This window comes from Lactuca saligna, chromosome 1, assembly GCF_052625555.1.
Source record: "Lactuca saligna cultivar CGN05327 chromosome 1, ASM5262555v1, whole genome shotgun sequence".
Classification (NCBI taxonomy): Eukaryota; Viridiplantae; Streptophyta; class Magnoliopsida; order Asterales; family Asteraceae; genus Lactuca; species Lactuca saligna.
In genome coordinates, this window is record NC_136417.1 from 154223963 (window position 1) to 154239598 (window position 15636).

Sequence of the window (15636 nt, forward strand, 5' to 3'; positions counted from 1 at the left end):
AACAAAACACGTAAAATCTAGAAAAAACGCAAACGGACAACGAAAAAAGGGGGGTGCAACACGAGGACTTCTCAGGGGGTCACCCATCCTAGTACTACTCTCGCCCAAGCACGCTTAACTGCGGAGTTCTGATGGGATCCGGTGCATTAGTGCTGGTATGATCGCACCCGAAATACTATCCATGTTTATTGTTTTTATGTGTTACAAGACGCAGAACCTCCTTTGTTTTGGTACGCGTGGCGTGGGACCCACGTGACCGATCGGCTCCGTTACAAAAATACGAAACCATCAACCACGAACCGGAGGGCAGCCGAGCATAGAAATAGCAAGAAAGAAAGGGAAAAACAAAACACGTAAAATCTAGAAAAAACGCAAACGGACAACGAAAAAAGGGGGGTGCAACACGAGGACTTCCCAGGGGGTCACCCATCCTAGTACTACTCTCGCCCAAGCACGCTTAACTGCGGAGTTCTAATGGGATCCGGTGCATTAGTGCTGGTATGATCGCACCCGAAATACTATCCATGTTTATTGTTTTTATGTGTTACAAGACGCAGAACATCCTTTGTTTTGGTACGCGTGGCGTGGGACCCACGTGACCGATCGGCTCCGTTACAAAAATACGGAAACCATCAACCACGAACCGGATGGCAGCCGAGCATAGAAATAGCAAGAAAGAAAGGGAAAAACAAAACACGTAAAATCTAGAAAAAACGCAAACGGACAACGAAAAAAGGGGGGGTGCAACACGAGGACTTCCCAGGGGGTCACCCATCCTAGTACTACTCTCGCCCAAGCACGCTTAACTGCGGAGTTCTGATGGGATCCGGTGCATTAGTGCTGGTATGATCGCACCCGAAATACTATCCATGTTTATTGTTTTTATGTGTTACAAGACGCAGAACCTCCTTTGTTTTGGTACGCGTGGCGTGGGACCCACGTGACCGATCGGCTCAGTTACAAAAATACGAAACCATCAACCACGAACCGGAGGGCAGCCGAGCATAGAAATAGCAAGAAAGAAAGGGAAAAACAAAACACGTAAAATCTAGAAAAAACGCAAACGGACAACGAAAAAAGGGGGGTGCAACACGAGGACTTCCCGGGGGGTCACCCATCCTAGTACTACTCTCGCCCAAGCACGCTTAACTGCGGAGTTCTGATGGGATCCGGTGCATTAGTGCTGGTATGATCGCACCCGAAATACTTTCCATGCTTATTGTTTTTATTTCTTACAAGACGCAGCACCTCGTTTGCTTTCGGACGCGAGGCGTGGGACCCACGTGATGGATCGGCTCGGTTCGGGAAACAAGAAAACAATCAACATTGAACCGGAGGCCGCCCGAGCATGGATATAGCAAGAAAGAAAAAAAAAACGCACCTAAAACATAAAAAAACGCAGACGGGCAACGAAAAAGAGGGTGCAACACGAGGACTTCCCAGGGGGTCACCCATCCTAGTACTACTCTCGCCCAAGCACGCTTAACTGCGGAGTTCTGATGGGATCCGGTGCATTAGTGCTGGTATGATCGCACCCGAAATACTATCCATGTTTATTGTTTTTATGTGTTACAAGACGCAGAACCTCCTTTGTGTTGGTACGCGTGGCGTGGGACCCACGTGACCGATCGGCTCCGTTACAAAAATACGAAACCATCAACCACGAACCGGAGGGCAGCCGAGCATAGAAATAGCAAGAAAGAAAGGGAAAAACAAAACACGTAAAATCTAGAAAAAACGCAAACGGACAACGAAAAAAGGGGGGTGCAACACGAGGACTTCCCAGGGGGTCACCCATCCTAGTACTACTCTCGCCCAAGCACGCTTAACTGCGGAGTTCTGATGGGATCCGGTGCATTAGTGCTGGTATGATCGCACCCGAAATACTATCCATGTTTATTGTTTTTATGTGTTACAAGACGCAGAACATCCTTTGTTTTGGTACGCGTGGCGTGGGACCCACGTGACCGATCGGCTCCGTTACAAAAATACGGAAACCATCAACCACGAACCGGATGGCAGCCGAGCATAGAAATAGCAAGAAAGAAAGGGAAAAACAAAACACGTAAAATCTAGAAAAAACGCAAACGGACAACGAAAAAAGGGGGGGTGCAACACGAGGACTTCCCAGGGGGTCACCCATCCTAGTACTACTCTCGCCCAAGCACGCTTAACTGCGGAGTTCTGATGGGATCCGGTGCATTAGTGCTGGTATGATCGCACCCGAAATACTATCCATGTTTATTGTTTTTATGTGTTACAAGACGCAGAACCTCCTTTGTTTTGGTACGCGTGGCGTGGGACCCACGTGACCGATCGGCTCAGTTACAAAAATACGAAACCATCAACCACGAACCGGAGGGCAGCCGAGCATAGAAATAGCAAGAAAGAAAGGGAAAAACAAAACACGTAAAATCTAGAAAAAACGCAAACGGACAACGAAAAAAGGGGGGTGCAACACGAGGACTTCCCAGGGGGTCACCCATCCTAGTACTACTCTCGCCCAAGCACGCTTAACTGCGGAGTTCTGATGGGATCCGGTGCATTAGTGCTGGTATGATCGCACCCGAAATACTTTCCATGCTTATTGTTTTTATTTCTTACAAGACGCAGCACCTCGTTTGCTTTCGGACGCGAGGCGTGGGACCCACGTGATGGATCGGCTCGGTTCGGGAAACAAGAAAACAATCAACATTGAACCGGAGGCCGCCCGAGCATGGATATAGCAAGAAAGAAAAAAAAAACGCACCTAAAACATAAAAAAACGCAGACGGGCAACGAAAAAGAGGGTGCAACACGAGGACTTCCCAGGGGGTCACCCATCCTAGTACTACTCTCGCCCAAGCACGCTTAACTGCGGAGTTCTGATGGGATCCGGTGCATTAGTGCTGGTATGATCGCACCCGAAATACTATCCATGTTTATTGTTTTTATGTGTTACAAGACGCAGAACCTCCTTTGTTTTGGTACGCGTGGCGTGGGACCCACGTGACCGATCGGCTCCGTTACAAAAATACGAAACCATCAACCACGAACCGGAGGGCAGCCGAGCATAGAAATAGCAAGAAAGAAAGGGAAAAACAAAACACGTAAAATCTAGAAAAAACGCAAACGGACAACGAAAAAAGGGGGGTGCAACACGAGGACTTCCCAGGGGGTCACCCATCCTAGTACTACTCTCGCCCAAGCACGCTTAACTGCGGAGTTCTGATGGGATCCGGTGCATTAGTGCTGGTATGATCGCACCCGAAATACTATCCATGTTTATTGTTTTTATGTGTTACAAGACGCAGAACATCCTTTGTTTTGGTACGCGTGGCGTGGGACCCACGTGACCGATCGGCTCCGTTACAAAAATACGGAAACCATCAACCACGAACCGGATGGCAGCCGAGCATAGAAATAGCAAGAAAGAAAGGGAAAAACAAAACACGTAAAATCTAGAAAAAACGCAAACGGACAACGAAAAAAGGGGGGGTGCAACACGAGGACTTCCCAGGGGGTCACCCATCCTAGTACTACTCTCGCCCAAGCACGCTTAACTGCGGAGTTCTGATGGGATCCGGTGCATTAGTGCTGGTATGATCGCACCCGAAATACTATCCATGTTTATTGTTTTTATGTGTTACAAGACGCAGAACCTCCTTTGTTTTGGTACGCGTGGCGTGGGACCCACGTGACCGATCGGCTCAGTTACAAAAATACGAAACCATCAACCACGAACCGGAGGGCAGCCGAGCATAGAAATAGCAAGAAAGAAAGGGAAAAACAAAACACGTAAAATCTAGAAAAAACGCAAACGGACAACGAAAAAAGGGGGGTGCAACACGAGGACTTCCCAGGGGGTCACCCATCCTAGTACTACTCTCGCCCAAGCACGCTTAACTGCGGAGTTCTGATGGGATCCGGTGCATTAGTGCTGGTATGATCGCACCCGAAATACTTTCCATGCTTATTGTTTTTATTTCTTACAAGACGCAGCACCTCGTTTGCTTTCGGACGCGAGGCGTGGGACCCACGTGATGGATCGGCTCGGTTCGGGAAACAAGAAAACAATCAACATTGAACCGGAGGCCGCCCGAGCATGGATATAGAAAGAAAGAAAAAAAAAACGCACCTAAAACATAAAAAAACGCAGACGGGCAAGAACCTCGTTTGCTTTCGGACGCGAGGCGTGGGACCCACGTGATGGATCGGCTCGGTTCGGGAAACAAGAAAACAATCAACATTGAACCGGAGGCCGCCCGAGCATGGATATAGCAAGAAAGAAAAAAAAACGCACCTAAAACATAAAAAAACGCAGACGGGCAACGAAAAAGAGGGTGCAACACGAGGACTTCCCAGGGGGTCACCCATCCTAGTACTACTCTCGCCCAAGCACGCTTAACTGCGGAGTTCTGATGGGATCCGGTGCATTAGTGCTGGTATGATCGCACCCGAAATACTATCCATGCTTATTGTTTTTATTTCTTACAAGACGCAGCACCTCGTTTGCTTTCGGACGCGAGGCGTGGGACCCACGTGATGGATCGGCTCGGTTCGGGAAACAAGAAAACAATCAACATTGAACCGGAGGCCGCCCGAGCATGGATATAGCAAGAAAGAAAAAAAAACGCACCTAAAACATAAAAAAACGCAGACGGGCAACGAAAAAGAGGGTGCAACACGAGGACTTCCCAGGGGGTCACCCATCCTAGTACTACTCTCGCCCAAGCACGCTTAACTGCGGAGTTCTGATGGGATCCGGTGCATTAGTGCTGGTATGATCGCACCCGAAATACTATCCATGCTTATTGTTTTTATGTCTTACAAGACGCAGAACCTCGTTTGCTTTCGGACGCGAGGCGTGGGACCCACGTGATGGATCGGCTCGGTTCGGGAAACAAGAAAACAATCAACATTGAACCGGAGGCCGCCCGAGCATGGATATAGCAAGAAAGAAAAAAAAAAACGCACCTAAAACATAAAAAAACGCAGACGGGCAAGAACCTCGTTTGCTTTCGGACGCGAGGCGTGGGACCCACGTGATGGATCGGCTCGGTTCGGGAAACAAGAAAACAATCAACATTGAACCGGAGGCCGCCCGAGCATGGATATAGCAAGAAAGAAAAAAAAAACGCACCTAAAACATAAAAAAACGCAGACGGGCAACGAAAAAGAGGGTGAAACACGAGGACTTCCCAGAGGGTCACCCATCCTAGTACTACTCTCGCCCAAGCACGCTTAACTGCGGAGTTCTGATGGGATCCGGTGCACTAGTGCTGGTATGATCGCACCCGAAATACTATCCATGCTTATTGTTTTTATTTCTTACAAGACGCAGCACCTCGTTTGCTTTCGGACGCGAGGCGTGGGACCCACGTGATGGATCGGCTCGGTTCGGGAAACAAGAAAACAATCAACATTGAACCGGAGGCCGCCCGAGCATGGATATAGCAAGAAAGAAAAAAAAAACGCACCTAAAACATAAAAAAACGCAGACGGGCAACGAAAAAGGCGGTGCAACACGAGGACTTCCCAGGGGGTCACCCATCCTAGTACTACTCTCGCCCAAGCACGCTTGACTGCGGAGTTCTGATGGGATCCGGTGCATTAGTGCTGGTATGATCACACCCGAAATACTATCCATGCTTATTGTTTTTATGTCTTACAAGACGCAGAACCTCGTTTGCTTTCGGACGCGAGGCGTGGGACCCACGTGATGGATCGGCTCGGTTCGGGAAACAAGAAAACAATCAACATTGAACCGGAGGCCGCCCGAGCATGGATATAGCAAGAAAGAAAAAAAACACACCTAAAACATAAAAAAAACGCAGACGGGCAACGAAAAAGGGGGTGCAACACGAGGACTTCCCAGGGGGTCACCCATCCTAGTACTACTCTCGCCCAAGCACGCTTAACTGCGGAGTTCTGATGGGATCCGGTGCATTAGTGCTGGTATGATCGCACCCGAAATACTATCCATATTATTGTTTTTATGTCTTACAAGACGCAGAACCTCGTTTGCTTTCGGACGCGAGGCGTGGGACCCACGTGATGGATCGGCTCGGTTCGGGAAACAAGAAAACAATCAACATTGAACCGGAGGCCGCCCGAGCAACACGAGGACTTCCCAGGGGGTCACCCATCCTAGTACTACTCTCGCCCAAGCACGCTTGACTGCGGAGTTCTGATGGGATCCGGTGCATTAGTGCTGGTATGATCGCACCCGAAATACTATCCATGCTTATTGTTTTTATTTCTTACAAGACGCAGCACCTCGTTTGCTTTCGGACGCGAGGCGTGGGACCCACGTGATGGATCGGCTCGGTTCGGGAAACAAGAAAACAATCAACATTGAACCGGAGGCCGCCCGAGCATGGATATAGCAAGAAAGAAAAAAAAAACGCACCTAAAACATAAAAAAACGCAGACGGGCAAGAACCTCGTTTGCTTTCGGACGCGAGGCGTGGGACCCACGTGATGGATCGGCTCGGTTCGGGAAACAAGAAAACAATCAACATTGAACCGGAGGCCGCCCGAGCATGGATATAGCAAGAAAGAAAAAAAACACACCTAAAACATAAAAAAAACGCAGACGGGCAACGAAAAAGGGGGTGCAACACGAGGACTTCCCAGGGGGTCACCCATCCTAGTACTACTCTCGCCCAAGCACGCTTAACTGCGGAGTTCTGATGGGATCCGGTGCATTAGTGCTGGTATGATCGCACCCGAAATACTATCCATATTATTGTTTTTATGTCTTACAAGACGCAGAACCTCGTTTGCTTTCGGACGCGAGGCGTGGGACCCACGTGATGGATCGGCTCGGTTCGGGAAACAAGAAAACAATCAACATTGAACCGGAGGCCGCCCGAGCATGGATATAGCAAGAAAGAAAAAAAAAACGCACCTAAAACATAAAAAAACGCAGACGGGCAACGAAAAAGGGGGTGCAACACGAGGACTTCCCAGGGGGTCACCCATCCTAGTACTACTCTCGCCCAAGCACGCTTAACTGCGGAGTTCTGATGGAATCCGGTGCATTAGTGCTGGTATGATCGCACCCGAAATACTATCCATGCTTATTGTTTTTATTTCTTACAAGATGCAGCACCTCGTTTGCTTTCGGACGCGAGGCGTGGGACCCACGTGATGGATCGGCTCGGTTCGGGAAACAAGAAAACAATCAACATTGAACCGGAGGCCGCCCGAGCATGGATATAGCAAGAAAGAAAAAAAAACGCACCTAAAACATAAAAAAACGCAGACGGGCAACGAAAAAGAGGGTGCAACACGAGGACTTCCCAGGGGGTCACCCATCCTAGTACTACTCTCGCCCAAGCACGCTTAACTGCGGAGTTCTGATGGGATCCGGTGCATTAGTGCTGGTATGATCGCACCCGAAATACTATCCATGCTTATTGTTTTTATTTCTTACAAGACGCAGCACCTCGTTTGCTTTCGGACGCGAGGCGTGGGACCCACGTGATGGATCGGCTCGGTTCGGGAAACAAGAAAACAATCAATATTGAACCGGAGGCCGCCCGAGCATGGATATAGCAAGAAAGAAAAAAAAACGCACCTAAAACATAAAAAAACGCAGACGGGCAACGAAAAAGAGGGTGCAACACGAGGACTTCCCAGGGGGTCACCTATCCTAGTACTACTCTCGCCCAAGCACGCTTAACTGCGGAGTTCTGATGGGATCCGGTGCATTAGTGCTGGTATGATCGCACCCGAAATACTATCCATGCTTATTGTTTTTATGTCTTACAAGACGCAGAACCTCGTTTGCTTTCGGACGCGAGGCGTGGGACCCACGTGATGGATCGGCTCGGTTCGGGAAACAAGAAAACAATCAACATTGAACCGGAGGCCGCCCGAGCATGGATATAGCAAGAAAGAAAAAAAAAACGCACCTAAAACATAAAAAAACGCAGACGGGCAACGAAAAAGAGGGTGAAACACGAGGACTTCCCAGGGGGTCACCCATCCTAGTACTACTCTCGCCCAAGCACGCTTAACTGCGGAGTTCTGATGGGATCCGGTGCACTAGTGCTGGTATGATCGCACCCGAAATACTATCCATGCTTATTGTTTTTATTTCTTACAAGACGCAGCACCTCGTTTGCTTTCGGACGCGAGGCGTGGGACCCACGTGATGGATCGGCTCGGTTCGGGAAACAAGAAAACAATCAACATTGAACCGGAGGCCGCCCGAGCATGGATATAGCAAGAAAGAAAAAAAAAACGCACCTAAAACATAAAAAAACGCAGACGGGCAAGAACCTCGTTTGCTTTCGGACGCGAGGCGTGGGACCCACGTGATGGATCGGCTCGGTTCGGGAAACAAGAAAACAATCAACATTGAACCGGAGGCCGCCCGAGCATGGATATAGCAAGAAAGAAAAAAAACACACCTAAAACATAAAAAAAACGCAGACGGGCAACGAAAAAGGGGGTGCAACACGAGGACTTCCCAGGGGGTCACCCATCCTAGTACTACTCTCGCCCAAGCACGCTTAACTGCGGAGTTCTGATGGGATCCGGTGCATTAGTGCTGGTATGATCGCACCCGAAATACTATCCATATTATTGTTTTTATGTCTTACAAGACGCAGAACCTCGTTTGCTTTCGGACGCGAGGCGTGGGACCCACGTGATGGATCGGCTCGGTTTGGGAAACAAGAAAACAATCAACATTGAACCGGAGGCCGCCCGAGCATGGATATAGCAAGAAAGAAAAAAAAAACGCACCTAAAACATAAAAAAACGCAGACGGGCAACGAAAAAGGGGGTGCAACACGAGGACTTCCCAGGGGGTCACCCATCCTAGTACTACTCTCGCCCAAGCACGCTTAACTGCGGAGTTCTGATGGAATCCGGTGCATTAGTGCTGGTATGATCGCACCCGAAATACTATCCATGCTTATTGTTTTTATTTCTTACAAGACGCAGCACCTCGTTTGCTTTCGGACGCGAGGCGTGGGACCCACGTGATGGATCGGCTCGGTTCGGGAAACAAGAAAACAATCAACATTGAACCGGAGGCCGCCCGAGCATGGATATAGCAAGAAAGAAAAAAAAACGCACCTAAAACATAAAAAAACGTAGACGGGCAACGAAAAAGAGGGTGCAACACGAGGACTTCCCAGGGGGTCACCCATCCTAGTACTACTCTCGCCCAAGCACGCTTAACTGCGGAGTTCTGATGGGATCCGGTGCATTAGTGCTGGTATGATCGCACCCGAAATACTATCCATGCTTATTGTTTTTATTTCTTACAAGACGCAGCACCTCGTTTGCTTTCGGACGCGAGGCGTGGGACCCACGTGATGGATCGGCTCGGTTCGGGAAACAAGAAAACAATCAACATTGAACCGGAGGCCGCCCGAGCATGGATATAGCAAGAAAGAAAAAAAAACGCACCTAAAACATAAAAAAACGCAGACGGGCAACGAAAAAGAGGGTGCAACACGAGGACTTCCCAGGGGGTCACCCATCCTAGTACTACTCTCGCCCAAGCACGCTTAACTGCGGAGTTCTGATGGGATCCGGTGCATTAGTGCTGGTATGATCGCACCCGAAATACTATCCATGCTTATTGTTTTTATGTCTTACAAGACGCAGAACCTCGTTTGCTTTCGGACGCGAGGCGTGGGACCCACGTGATGGATCGGCTCGGTTCGGGAAACAAGAAAACAATCAACATTGAACCGGAGGCCGCCCGAGCATGGATATAGCAAGAAAGAAAAAAAAAACGCACCTAAAACATAAAAAAACGCAGACGGGCAACGAAAAAGAGGGTGAAACACGAGGACTTCCCAGGGGGTCACCCATCCTAGTACTACTCTCGCCCAAGCACGCTTAACTGCGGAGTTCTGATGGGATCCGGTGCACTAGTGCTGGTATGATCGCACCCGAAATACTATCCATGCTTATTGTTTTTATTTCTTACAAGACGCAGCACCTCGTTTGCTTTCGGACGCGAGGCGTGGGACCCACGTGATGGATCGGCTCGGTTCGGGAAACAAGAAAACAATCAACATTGAACCGGAGGCCGCCCGAGCATGGATATAGCAAGAAAGAAAAAAAAACGCACCTAAAACATAAAAAAACGCAGACGGGCAACGAAAATGGGGGTGCAACACGAGGACTTCCCAGGGGGTCACCCATCCTAGTACTACTCTCGCCCAAGCAAGCTTAACTGCGGAGTTCTGATGGAATCCGGTGCATTAGTGCTGGTATGATCGCACCCGAAATACTATCCATGCTTATTGTTTTTATTTCTTACAAGACGCAGCACCTCGTTTGCTTTCGGACGCGAGGCGTGGGACCCACGTGATGGATCGGCTCGGTTCGGGAAACAAGAAAACAATCAACATTGAACCGGAGGCCGCCCGAGCATGGATATAGCAAGAAAGAAAAAAAAAAACGCACCTAAAACATAAAAAAACGCAGACGGGCAACGAAAAAGGGGGTGCAACACGAGGACTTCCCAGGGGGTCACCCATCCTAGTACTACTCTCGCCCAAGCACGCTTAACTGCGGAGTTCTGATGGAATCCGGTGCATTAGTGCTGGTATGATCGCACCCGAAATACTATCCATGCTTATTGTTTTTATTTCTTACAAGACGCAGCACCTCGTTTGCTTTCGGACGCGAGGCGTGGGACCCACGTGATGGATCGGCTCGGTTCGGGAAACAAGAAAACAATCAACATTCAACCGGAGGCCGCCCGAGCATGGATATAGCAAGAAAGAAAAAAAAACGCACCTAAAACATAAAAAAACGCAGACGGGCAACGAAAAAGAGGGTGCAACACGAGGACTTCCCAGGGGGTCACCCATCCTAGTACTACTCTCGCCCAAGCACGCTTAACTGCGGAGTTCTGATGGGATCCGGTGCATTAGTGCTGGTATGATCGCACCCGAAATACTATCCATGCTTATTGTTTTTATGTCTTACAAGACGCAGAACCTCGTTTGCTTTCGGACGCGAGGCGTGGGACCCACGTGATGGATCGGCTCGGTTCGGGAAACAAGAAAACAATCAACATTGAACCGGAGGCCGCCCGAGCATGGATATAGCAAGAAAGAAAAAAAAAACGCACCTAAAACATAAAAAAACGCAGACGGGCAACGAAAAAAAGGGGTGCAACACGAGGACTTCCCAGGGGGTCACCCATCCTAGTACTACTCTCGCCCAAGCACGCTTAACTACGGAGTTCTGATGGGATCCGGTGCATTAGTGCTGGTATGATCGCACCCGAAATACTATCCATGCTTATTGTTTTTATGTCTTACAAGACGCAGAACCTCCTTTGCTTTCGGACGCGAGGCGTGGGACCCACGTGATGGATCGGCTCGGTTCGGGAAACAAGAAAACAATCAACATTGAACCGGAGGCCGCCCGAGCATGGATATAGCAAGAAAGAAAAAAAAACACACCTAAAACATAAAAAAAACGCAGACGGGCAACGAAAAAGGGGGTGCAACACGAGGACTTCCCAGGGGGTCACCCATCCTAGTACTACTCTCGCCCAAGCACGCTTAACTGCGGAGTTCTGATGGGATCCGGTGCATTAGTGCTGGTATGATCGCACCCGAAATACTATCCATGCTTATTGTTTTTATTTCTTACAAGACGCAGAACCTCGTTTGCTTTCGGACGCGAGGCGTGGGACCCACGTGATGGATCGGCTCGGTTCGGGAAACAAGAAAACAATCAACATTGAACCGGAGGCCGCCCGAGCATGGATATAGAAAGAAAGAAAAAAAAAACGCACCTAAAACATAAAAAAACGCAGACGGGCAAGAACCTCGTTTGCTTTCGGACGCGAGGCGTGGGACCCACGTGATGGATCGGCTCGGTTCGGGAAACAAGAAAACAATCAACATTGAACCGGAGGCCGCCCGAGCATGGATATAGCAAGAAAGAAAAAAAAACGCACCTAAAACATAAAAAAACGCAGACGGGCAACGAAAAAGAGGGTGCAACACGAGGACTTCCCAGGGGGTCACCCATCCTAGTACTACTCTCGCCCAAGCACGCTTAACTGCGGAGTTCTGATGGGATCCGGTGCATTAGTGCTGGTATGATCGCACCCGAAATACTATCCATGCTTATTGTTTTTATTTCTTACAAGACGCAGCACCTCGTTTGCTTTCGGACGCGAGGCGTGGGACCCACGTGATGGATCGGCTCGGTTCGGGAAACAAGAAAACAATCAACATTGAACCGGAGGCCGCCCGAGCATGGATATAGCAAGAAAGAAAAAAAAACGCACCTAAAACATAAAAAAACGCAGACGGGCAACGAAAAAGAGGGTGCAACACGAGGACTTCCCAGGGGGTCACCCATCCTAGTACTACTCTCGCCCAAGCACGCTTAACTGCGGAGTTCTGATGGGATCCGGTGCATTAGTGCTGGTATGATCGCACCCGAAATACTATCCATGCTTATTGTTTTTATGTCTTACAAGACGCAGAACCTCGTTTGCTTTCGGACGCGAGGCGTGGGACCCACGTGATGGATCGGCTCGGTTCGGGAAACAAGAAAACAATCAACATTGAACCGGAGGCCGCCCGAGCATGGATATAGCAAGAAAGAAAAAAAAAACGCACCTAAAACATAAAAAAACGCAGACGGGCAACGAAAAAGAGGGTGAAACACGAGGACTTCCCAGGGGGTCACCCATCCTAGTACTACTCTCGCCCAAGCACGCTTAACTGCGGAGTTCTGATGGGATCCGGTGCACTAGTGCTGGTATGATCGCACCCGAAATACTATCCATGCTTATTGTTTTTATTTCTTACAAGACGCAGCACCTCGTTTGCTTTCGGACGCGAGGCGTGGGACCCACGTGATGGATCGGCTCGGTTCGGGAAACAAGAAAACAATCAACATTGAACCGGAGGCCGCCCGAGCATGGATATAGCAAGAAAGAAAAAAAAAACGCACCTAAAACATAAAAAAACGCAGACGGGCAACGAAAAAGGGGGTGCAACACGAGGACTTCCCAGGGGGTCACCCATCCTAGTACTACTCTCGCCCAAGCACGCTTAACTGCGGAGTTCTGATGGAATCCGGTGCATTAGTGCTGGTATGATCGCACCCGAAATACTATCCATGCTTATTGTTTTTATTTCTTACAAGACGCAGCACCTCGTTTGCTTTCGGACGCGAGGCGTGGGACCCACGTGATGGATCGGCTCGGTTCGGGAAACAAGAAAACAATCAACATTGAACCGGAGGCCGCCCGAGCATTGATATAGCAAGAAAGAAAAAAAAACGCACCTAAAACATAAAAAAACGCAGACGGGCAACGAAAAAGAGGGTGCAACACGAGGACTTCCCAGGGGGTCACCCATCCTAGTACTACTCTCGCCCAAGCACGCTTAACTGCGGAGTTCTGATGGGATCCGGTGCATTAGTGCTGGTATGATCGCACCCGAAATACTATCCATGCTTATTGTTTTTATGTCTTACAAGACGCAGAACCTCGTTTGCTTTCGGACGCGAGGCGTGGGACCCACGTGATGGATCGGCTCGGTTCGGGAAACAAGAAAACAATCAACATTGAACCGGAGGCCGCCCGAGCATGGATATAGCAAGAAAGAAAAAAAAAACGCACCTAAAACATAAAAAAACGCAGACGGGCAACGAAAAAGAGGGTGAAACACGAGGACTTCCCAGGGGGTCACCCATCCTAGTACTACTCTCGCCCAAGCACGCTTAACTGCGGAGTTCTGATGGGATCCGGTGCACTAGTGCTGGTATGATCGCACCCGAAATACTATCCATGCTTATTGTTTTTATTTCTTACAAGACGCAGCACCTCGTTTGCTTTCGGACGCGAGGCGTGGGACCCACGTGATGGATCGGCTCGGTTCGGGAAACAAGAAAACAATCAACATTGAACCGGAGGCCGCCCGAGCATGGATATAGCAAGAAAGAAAAAAAAAACGCACCTAAAACATAAAAAAACGCAGACGGGCAACGAAAAAGAGGGTGAAACACGAGGACTTCCCAAGGGGTCACCCATCCTAGTATTACTCTCGCCCAAGCACGCTTAACTGCGGAGTTCTGATGGGATCCGGTGCATTAGTGCTGGTATGATCGCACCCGAAATACTATCCATGCTTATTGTTTTTATGTCTTACAAGACGCAGAACCTCGTTTGCTTTCGGACGCGAGGCGTGGGACCCACGTGATGGATCGGCTCGGTTCGGGAAACAAGAAAACAATCAACATTGAACCGGAGGCCGCCCGAGCATGGATATAGCAAGAAAGAAAAAAAAAACGCACCTAAAACATAAAAAAACGCAGACGGGCAACGAAAAAAAGGGGTGCAACACGAGGACTTCCCAGGGGGTCACCCATCCTAGTACTACTCTCGCCCAAGCACGCTTAACTACGGAGTTCTGATGGGATCCGGTGCATTAGTGCTGGTATGATCGCACCCGAAATACTATCCATGCTTATTGTTTTTATGTCTTACAAGACGCAGAACCTCCTTTGCTTTCGGACGCGAGGCGTGGGACCCACGTGATGGATCGGCTCGGTTCGGGAAACAAGAAAACAATCAACATTGAACCGGAGGCCGCCCGAGCATGGATATAGCAAGAAAGAAAAAAAAACACACCTAAAACATAAAAAAAACGCAGACGGGCAACGAAAAAGGGGGTGCAACACGAGGACTTCCCAGGGGGTCACCCATCCTAGTACTACTCTCGCCCAAGCACGCTTAACTGCGGAGTTCTGATGGGATCCGGTGCATTAGTGCTGGTATGATCGCACCCGAAATACTATCCATGCTTATTGTTTTTATTTCTTACAAGACGCAGAACCTCGTTTGCTTTCGGACGCGAGGCGTGGGACCCACGTGATGGATCGGCTCGGTTCGGGAAACAAGAAAACAATCAACATTGAACCGGAGGCCGCCCGAGCATGGATATAGAAAGAAAGAAAAAAAAAACGCACCTAAAACATAAAAAAACGCAGACGGGCAAGAACCTCGTTTGCTTTCGGACGCGAGGCGTGGGACCCACGTGATGGATCGGCTCGGTTCGGGAAACAAGAAAACAATCAACATTGAACCGGAGGCCGCCCGAGCATGGATATAGCAAGAAAGAAAAAAAAACGCACCTAAAACATAAAAAAACGCAGACGGGCAACGAAAAAGAGGGTGCAACACGAGGACTTCCCAGGGGGTCACCCATCCTAGTACTACTCTCGCCCAAGCACGCTTAACTGCGGAGTTCTGATGGGATCCGGTGCATTAGTGCTGGTATGATCGCACCCGAAATACTATCCATGCTTATTGTTTTTATGTCTTACAAGACGCAGAACCTCGTTTGCTTTCGGACGCGAGGCGTGGGACCCACGTGATGGATCGGCTCGGTTCGGGAAACAAGAAAACAATCAACATTGAACCGGAGGCCGCCCGAGCATGGATATAGCAAGAAAGAAAAAAAAAACGCACCTAAAACATAAAAAAACGCAGACGGGCAACGAAAAAGAGGGTGAAACACGAGGACTTCCCAGGGGGTCACCCATCCTAGTACTACTCTCGCCCAAGCACGCTTAACTGCGGAGTTCTGATGGGATCCGGTGCACTAGTGCTGGTATGATCGCACCCGAAATACTATC

At 49.2% G+C, this 15636-nt stretch overlaps 44 non-coding genes across 44 annotated transcripts; all 44 read right to left on the reverse strand.

Annotated features, from left to right (window-relative positions):
• Nucleotides 1–50: 50 nt before the first annotated feature.
• On the reverse strand, nucleotides 51–169 carry LOC145022502 (5S ribosomal RNA). Its single transcript, XR_013670628.1, has one exon. It is a non-coding gene; the product is annotated as a 5S ribosomal RNA (ribosomal RNA).
• Nucleotides 170–393: 224 nt separating this feature from the next.
• On the reverse strand, nucleotides 394–512 carry LOC145022690 (5S ribosomal RNA). Its single transcript, XR_013670812.1, has one exon. It is a non-coding gene; the product is annotated as a 5S ribosomal RNA (ribosomal RNA).
• A 226-nt stretch (nucleotides 513–738) lies between these two features.
• On the reverse strand, nucleotides 739–857 carry LOC145026169 (5S ribosomal RNA). Its single transcript, XR_013674158.1, has one exon. It is a non-coding gene; the product is annotated as a 5S ribosomal RNA (ribosomal RNA).
• A 224-nt stretch (nucleotides 858–1081) lies between these two features.
• On the reverse strand, nucleotides 1082–1200 carry LOC145023354 (5S ribosomal RNA). Its single transcript, XR_013671449.1, has one exon. It is a non-coding gene; the product is annotated as a 5S ribosomal RNA (ribosomal RNA).
• A 218-nt stretch (nucleotides 1201–1418) lies between these two features.
• Nucleotides 1419–1537, reverse strand: LOC145021640 (5S ribosomal RNA). The gene has a single exon (XR_013669795.1). It is a non-coding gene; the product is annotated as a 5S ribosomal RNA (ribosomal RNA).
• A 224-nt stretch (nucleotides 1538–1761) lies between these two features.
• Nucleotides 1762–1880, reverse strand: LOC145026180 (5S ribosomal RNA). Its single transcript, XR_013674169.1, has one exon. It is a non-coding gene; the product is annotated as a 5S ribosomal RNA (ribosomal RNA).
• A 226-nt stretch (nucleotides 1881–2106) lies between these two features.
• LOC145026192 (5S ribosomal RNA) lies at nucleotides 2107–2225 on the reverse strand. Its single transcript, XR_013674180.1, has one exon. It is a non-coding gene; the product is annotated as a 5S ribosomal RNA (ribosomal RNA).
• Nucleotides 2226–2449: 224 nt separating this feature from the next.
• LOC145026204 (5S ribosomal RNA) lies at nucleotides 2450–2568 on the reverse strand. Its single transcript, XR_013674191.1, has one exon. It is a non-coding gene; the product is annotated as a 5S ribosomal RNA (ribosomal RNA).
• Nucleotides 2569–2786: 218 nt separating this feature from the next.
• On the reverse strand, nucleotides 2787–2905 carry LOC145021651 (5S ribosomal RNA). The gene has a single exon (XR_013669805.1). It is a non-coding gene; the product is annotated as a 5S ribosomal RNA (ribosomal RNA).
• A 224-nt stretch (nucleotides 2906–3129) lies between these two features.
• Nucleotides 3130–3248, reverse strand: LOC145026216 (5S ribosomal RNA). The gene has a single exon (XR_013674202.1). It is a non-coding gene; the product is annotated as a 5S ribosomal RNA (ribosomal RNA).
• A 226-nt stretch (nucleotides 3249–3474) lies between these two features.
• Nucleotides 3475–3593, reverse strand: LOC145026228 (5S ribosomal RNA). The gene has a single exon (XR_013674214.1). It is a non-coding gene; the product is annotated as a 5S ribosomal RNA (ribosomal RNA).
• Nucleotides 3594–3817: 224 nt separating this feature from the next.
• Nucleotides 3818–3936, reverse strand: LOC145026240 (5S ribosomal RNA). Its single transcript, XR_013674225.1, has one exon. It is a non-coding gene; the product is annotated as a 5S ribosomal RNA (ribosomal RNA).
• Nucleotides 3937–4319: 383 nt separating this feature from the next.
• LOC145021662 (5S ribosomal RNA) lies at nucleotides 4320–4438 on the reverse strand. The gene has a single exon (XR_013669816.1). It is a non-coding gene; the product is annotated as a 5S ribosomal RNA (ribosomal RNA).
• A 217-nt stretch (nucleotides 4439–4655) lies between these two features.
• On the reverse strand, nucleotides 4656–4774 carry LOC145021673 (5S ribosomal RNA). The gene has a single exon (XR_013669828.1). It is a non-coding gene; the product is annotated as a 5S ribosomal RNA (ribosomal RNA).
• Nucleotides 4775–5159: 385 nt separating this feature from the next.
• Nucleotides 5160–5278, reverse strand: LOC145026930 (5S ribosomal RNA). The gene has a single exon (XR_013674879.1). It is a non-coding gene; the product is annotated as a 5S ribosomal RNA (ribosomal RNA).
• A 218-nt stretch (nucleotides 5279–5496) lies between these two features.
• LOC145026798 (5S ribosomal RNA) lies at nucleotides 5497–5615 on the reverse strand. The gene has a single exon (XR_013674750.1). It is a non-coding gene; the product is annotated as a 5S ribosomal RNA (ribosomal RNA).
• A 217-nt stretch (nucleotides 5616–5832) lies between these two features.
• Nucleotides 5833–5951, reverse strand: LOC145026252 (5S ribosomal RNA). Its single transcript, XR_013674236.1, has one exon. It is a non-coding gene; the product is annotated as a 5S ribosomal RNA (ribosomal RNA).
• Nucleotides 5952–6091: 140 nt separating this feature from the next.
• LOC145027225 (5S ribosomal RNA) lies at nucleotides 6092–6210 on the reverse strand. The gene has a single exon (XR_013675157.1). It is a non-coding gene; the product is annotated as a 5S ribosomal RNA (ribosomal RNA).
• A 383-nt stretch (nucleotides 6211–6593) lies between these two features.
• LOC145026264 (5S ribosomal RNA) lies at nucleotides 6594–6712 on the reverse strand. Its single transcript, XR_013674247.1, has one exon. It is a non-coding gene; the product is annotated as a 5S ribosomal RNA (ribosomal RNA).
• Nucleotides 6713–6929: 217 nt separating this feature from the next.
• On the reverse strand, nucleotides 6930–7048 carry LOC145025619 (5S ribosomal RNA). The gene has a single exon (XR_013673627.1). It is a non-coding gene; the product is annotated as a 5S ribosomal RNA (ribosomal RNA).
• Nucleotides 7049–7265: 217 nt separating this feature from the next.
• Nucleotides 7266–7384, reverse strand: LOC145021684 (5S ribosomal RNA). The gene has a single exon (XR_013669839.1). It is a non-coding gene; the product is annotated as a 5S ribosomal RNA (ribosomal RNA).
• A 217-nt stretch (nucleotides 7385–7601) lies between these two features.
• Nucleotides 7602–7720, reverse strand: LOC145026129 (5S ribosomal RNA). The gene has a single exon (XR_013674121.1). It is a non-coding gene; the product is annotated as a 5S ribosomal RNA (ribosomal RNA).
• Nucleotides 7721–7938: 218 nt separating this feature from the next.
• Nucleotides 7939–8057, reverse strand: LOC145026829 (5S ribosomal RNA). Its single transcript, XR_013674782.1, has one exon. It is a non-coding gene; the product is annotated as a 5S ribosomal RNA (ribosomal RNA).
• A 383-nt stretch (nucleotides 8058–8440) lies between these two features.
• LOC145026276 (5S ribosomal RNA) lies at nucleotides 8441–8559 on the reverse strand. The gene has a single exon (XR_013674258.1). It is a non-coding gene; the product is annotated as a 5S ribosomal RNA (ribosomal RNA).
• Nucleotides 8560–8776: 217 nt separating this feature from the next.
• LOC145025620 (5S ribosomal RNA) lies at nucleotides 8777–8895 on the reverse strand. Its single transcript, XR_013673628.1, has one exon. It is a non-coding gene; the product is annotated as a 5S ribosomal RNA (ribosomal RNA).
• Nucleotides 8896–9112: 217 nt separating this feature from the next.
• Nucleotides 9113–9231, reverse strand: LOC145021695 (5S ribosomal RNA). Its single transcript, XR_013669850.1, has one exon. It is a non-coding gene; the product is annotated as a 5S ribosomal RNA (ribosomal RNA).
• Nucleotides 9232–9448: 217 nt separating this feature from the next.
• On the reverse strand, nucleotides 9449–9567 carry LOC145021717 (5S ribosomal RNA). Its single transcript, XR_013669872.1, has one exon. It is a non-coding gene; the product is annotated as a 5S ribosomal RNA (ribosomal RNA).
• Nucleotides 9568–9785: 218 nt separating this feature from the next.
• On the reverse strand, nucleotides 9786–9904 carry LOC145026830 (5S ribosomal RNA). Its single transcript, XR_013674783.1, has one exon. It is a non-coding gene; the product is annotated as a 5S ribosomal RNA (ribosomal RNA).
• A 217-nt stretch (nucleotides 9905–10121) lies between these two features.
• On the reverse strand, nucleotides 10122–10240 carry LOC145026749 (5S ribosomal RNA). The gene has a single exon (XR_013674703.1). It is a non-coding gene; the product is annotated as a 5S ribosomal RNA (ribosomal RNA).
• Nucleotides 10241–10459: 219 nt separating this feature from the next.
• Nucleotides 10460–10578, reverse strand: LOC145025621 (5S ribosomal RNA). The gene has a single exon (XR_013673629.1). It is a non-coding gene; the product is annotated as a 5S ribosomal RNA (ribosomal RNA).
• A 217-nt stretch (nucleotides 10579–10795) lies between these two features.
• On the reverse strand, nucleotides 10796–10914 carry LOC145021728 (5S ribosomal RNA). Its single transcript, XR_013669881.1, has one exon. It is a non-coding gene; the product is annotated as a 5S ribosomal RNA (ribosomal RNA).
• A 219-nt stretch (nucleotides 10915–11133) lies between these two features.
• Nucleotides 11134–11252, reverse strand: LOC145021353 (5S ribosomal RNA). The gene has a single exon (XR_013669515.1). It is a non-coding gene; the product is annotated as a 5S ribosomal RNA (ribosomal RNA).
• Nucleotides 11253–11470: 218 nt separating this feature from the next.
• On the reverse strand, nucleotides 11471–11589 carry LOC145026289 (5S ribosomal RNA). The gene has a single exon (XR_013674270.1). It is a non-coding gene; the product is annotated as a 5S ribosomal RNA (ribosomal RNA).
• Nucleotides 11590–11972: 383 nt separating this feature from the next.
• Nucleotides 11973–12091, reverse strand: LOC145021739 (5S ribosomal RNA). The gene has a single exon (XR_013669892.1). It is a non-coding gene; the product is annotated as a 5S ribosomal RNA (ribosomal RNA).
• Nucleotides 12092–12308: 217 nt separating this feature from the next.
• On the reverse strand, nucleotides 12309–12427 carry LOC145021750 (5S ribosomal RNA). The gene has a single exon (XR_013669903.1). It is a non-coding gene; the product is annotated as a 5S ribosomal RNA (ribosomal RNA).
• Nucleotides 12428–12645: 218 nt separating this feature from the next.
• LOC145026831 (5S ribosomal RNA) lies at nucleotides 12646–12764 on the reverse strand. Its single transcript, XR_013674784.1, has one exon. It is a non-coding gene; the product is annotated as a 5S ribosomal RNA (ribosomal RNA).
• A 218-nt stretch (nucleotides 12765–12982) lies between these two features.
• Nucleotides 12983–13101, reverse strand: LOC145025622 (5S ribosomal RNA). The gene has a single exon (XR_013673630.1). It is a non-coding gene; the product is annotated as a 5S ribosomal RNA (ribosomal RNA).
• Nucleotides 13102–13318: 217 nt separating this feature from the next.
• On the reverse strand, nucleotides 13319–13437 carry LOC145021761 (5S ribosomal RNA). The gene has a single exon (XR_013669914.1). It is a non-coding gene; the product is annotated as a 5S ribosomal RNA (ribosomal RNA).
• A 218-nt stretch (nucleotides 13438–13655) lies between these two features.
• Nucleotides 13656–13774, reverse strand: LOC145026832 (5S ribosomal RNA). The gene has a single exon (XR_013674786.1). It is a non-coding gene; the product is annotated as a 5S ribosomal RNA (ribosomal RNA).
• A 218-nt stretch (nucleotides 13775–13992) lies between these two features.
• LOC145027049 (5S ribosomal RNA) lies at nucleotides 13993–14111 on the reverse strand. Its single transcript, XR_013674992.1, has one exon. It is a non-coding gene; the product is annotated as a 5S ribosomal RNA (ribosomal RNA).
• A 219-nt stretch (nucleotides 14112–14330) lies between these two features.
• On the reverse strand, nucleotides 14331–14449 carry LOC145021364 (5S ribosomal RNA). Its single transcript, XR_013669525.1, has one exon. It is a non-coding gene; the product is annotated as a 5S ribosomal RNA (ribosomal RNA).
• Nucleotides 14450–14667: 218 nt separating this feature from the next.
• On the reverse strand, nucleotides 14668–14786 carry LOC145026301 (5S ribosomal RNA). Its single transcript, XR_013674281.1, has one exon. It is a non-coding gene; the product is annotated as a 5S ribosomal RNA (ribosomal RNA).
• A 383-nt stretch (nucleotides 14787–15169) lies between these two features.
• On the reverse strand, nucleotides 15170–15288 carry LOC145021772 (5S ribosomal RNA). Its single transcript, XR_013669923.1, has one exon. It is a non-coding gene; the product is annotated as a 5S ribosomal RNA (ribosomal RNA).
• Nucleotides 15289–15506: 218 nt separating this feature from the next.
• On the reverse strand, nucleotides 15507–15625 carry LOC145026834 (5S ribosomal RNA). The gene has a single exon (XR_013674788.1). It is a non-coding gene; the product is annotated as a 5S ribosomal RNA (ribosomal RNA).
• Between the last annotated feature and the right edge of the window lie 11 nt (nucleotides 15626–15636).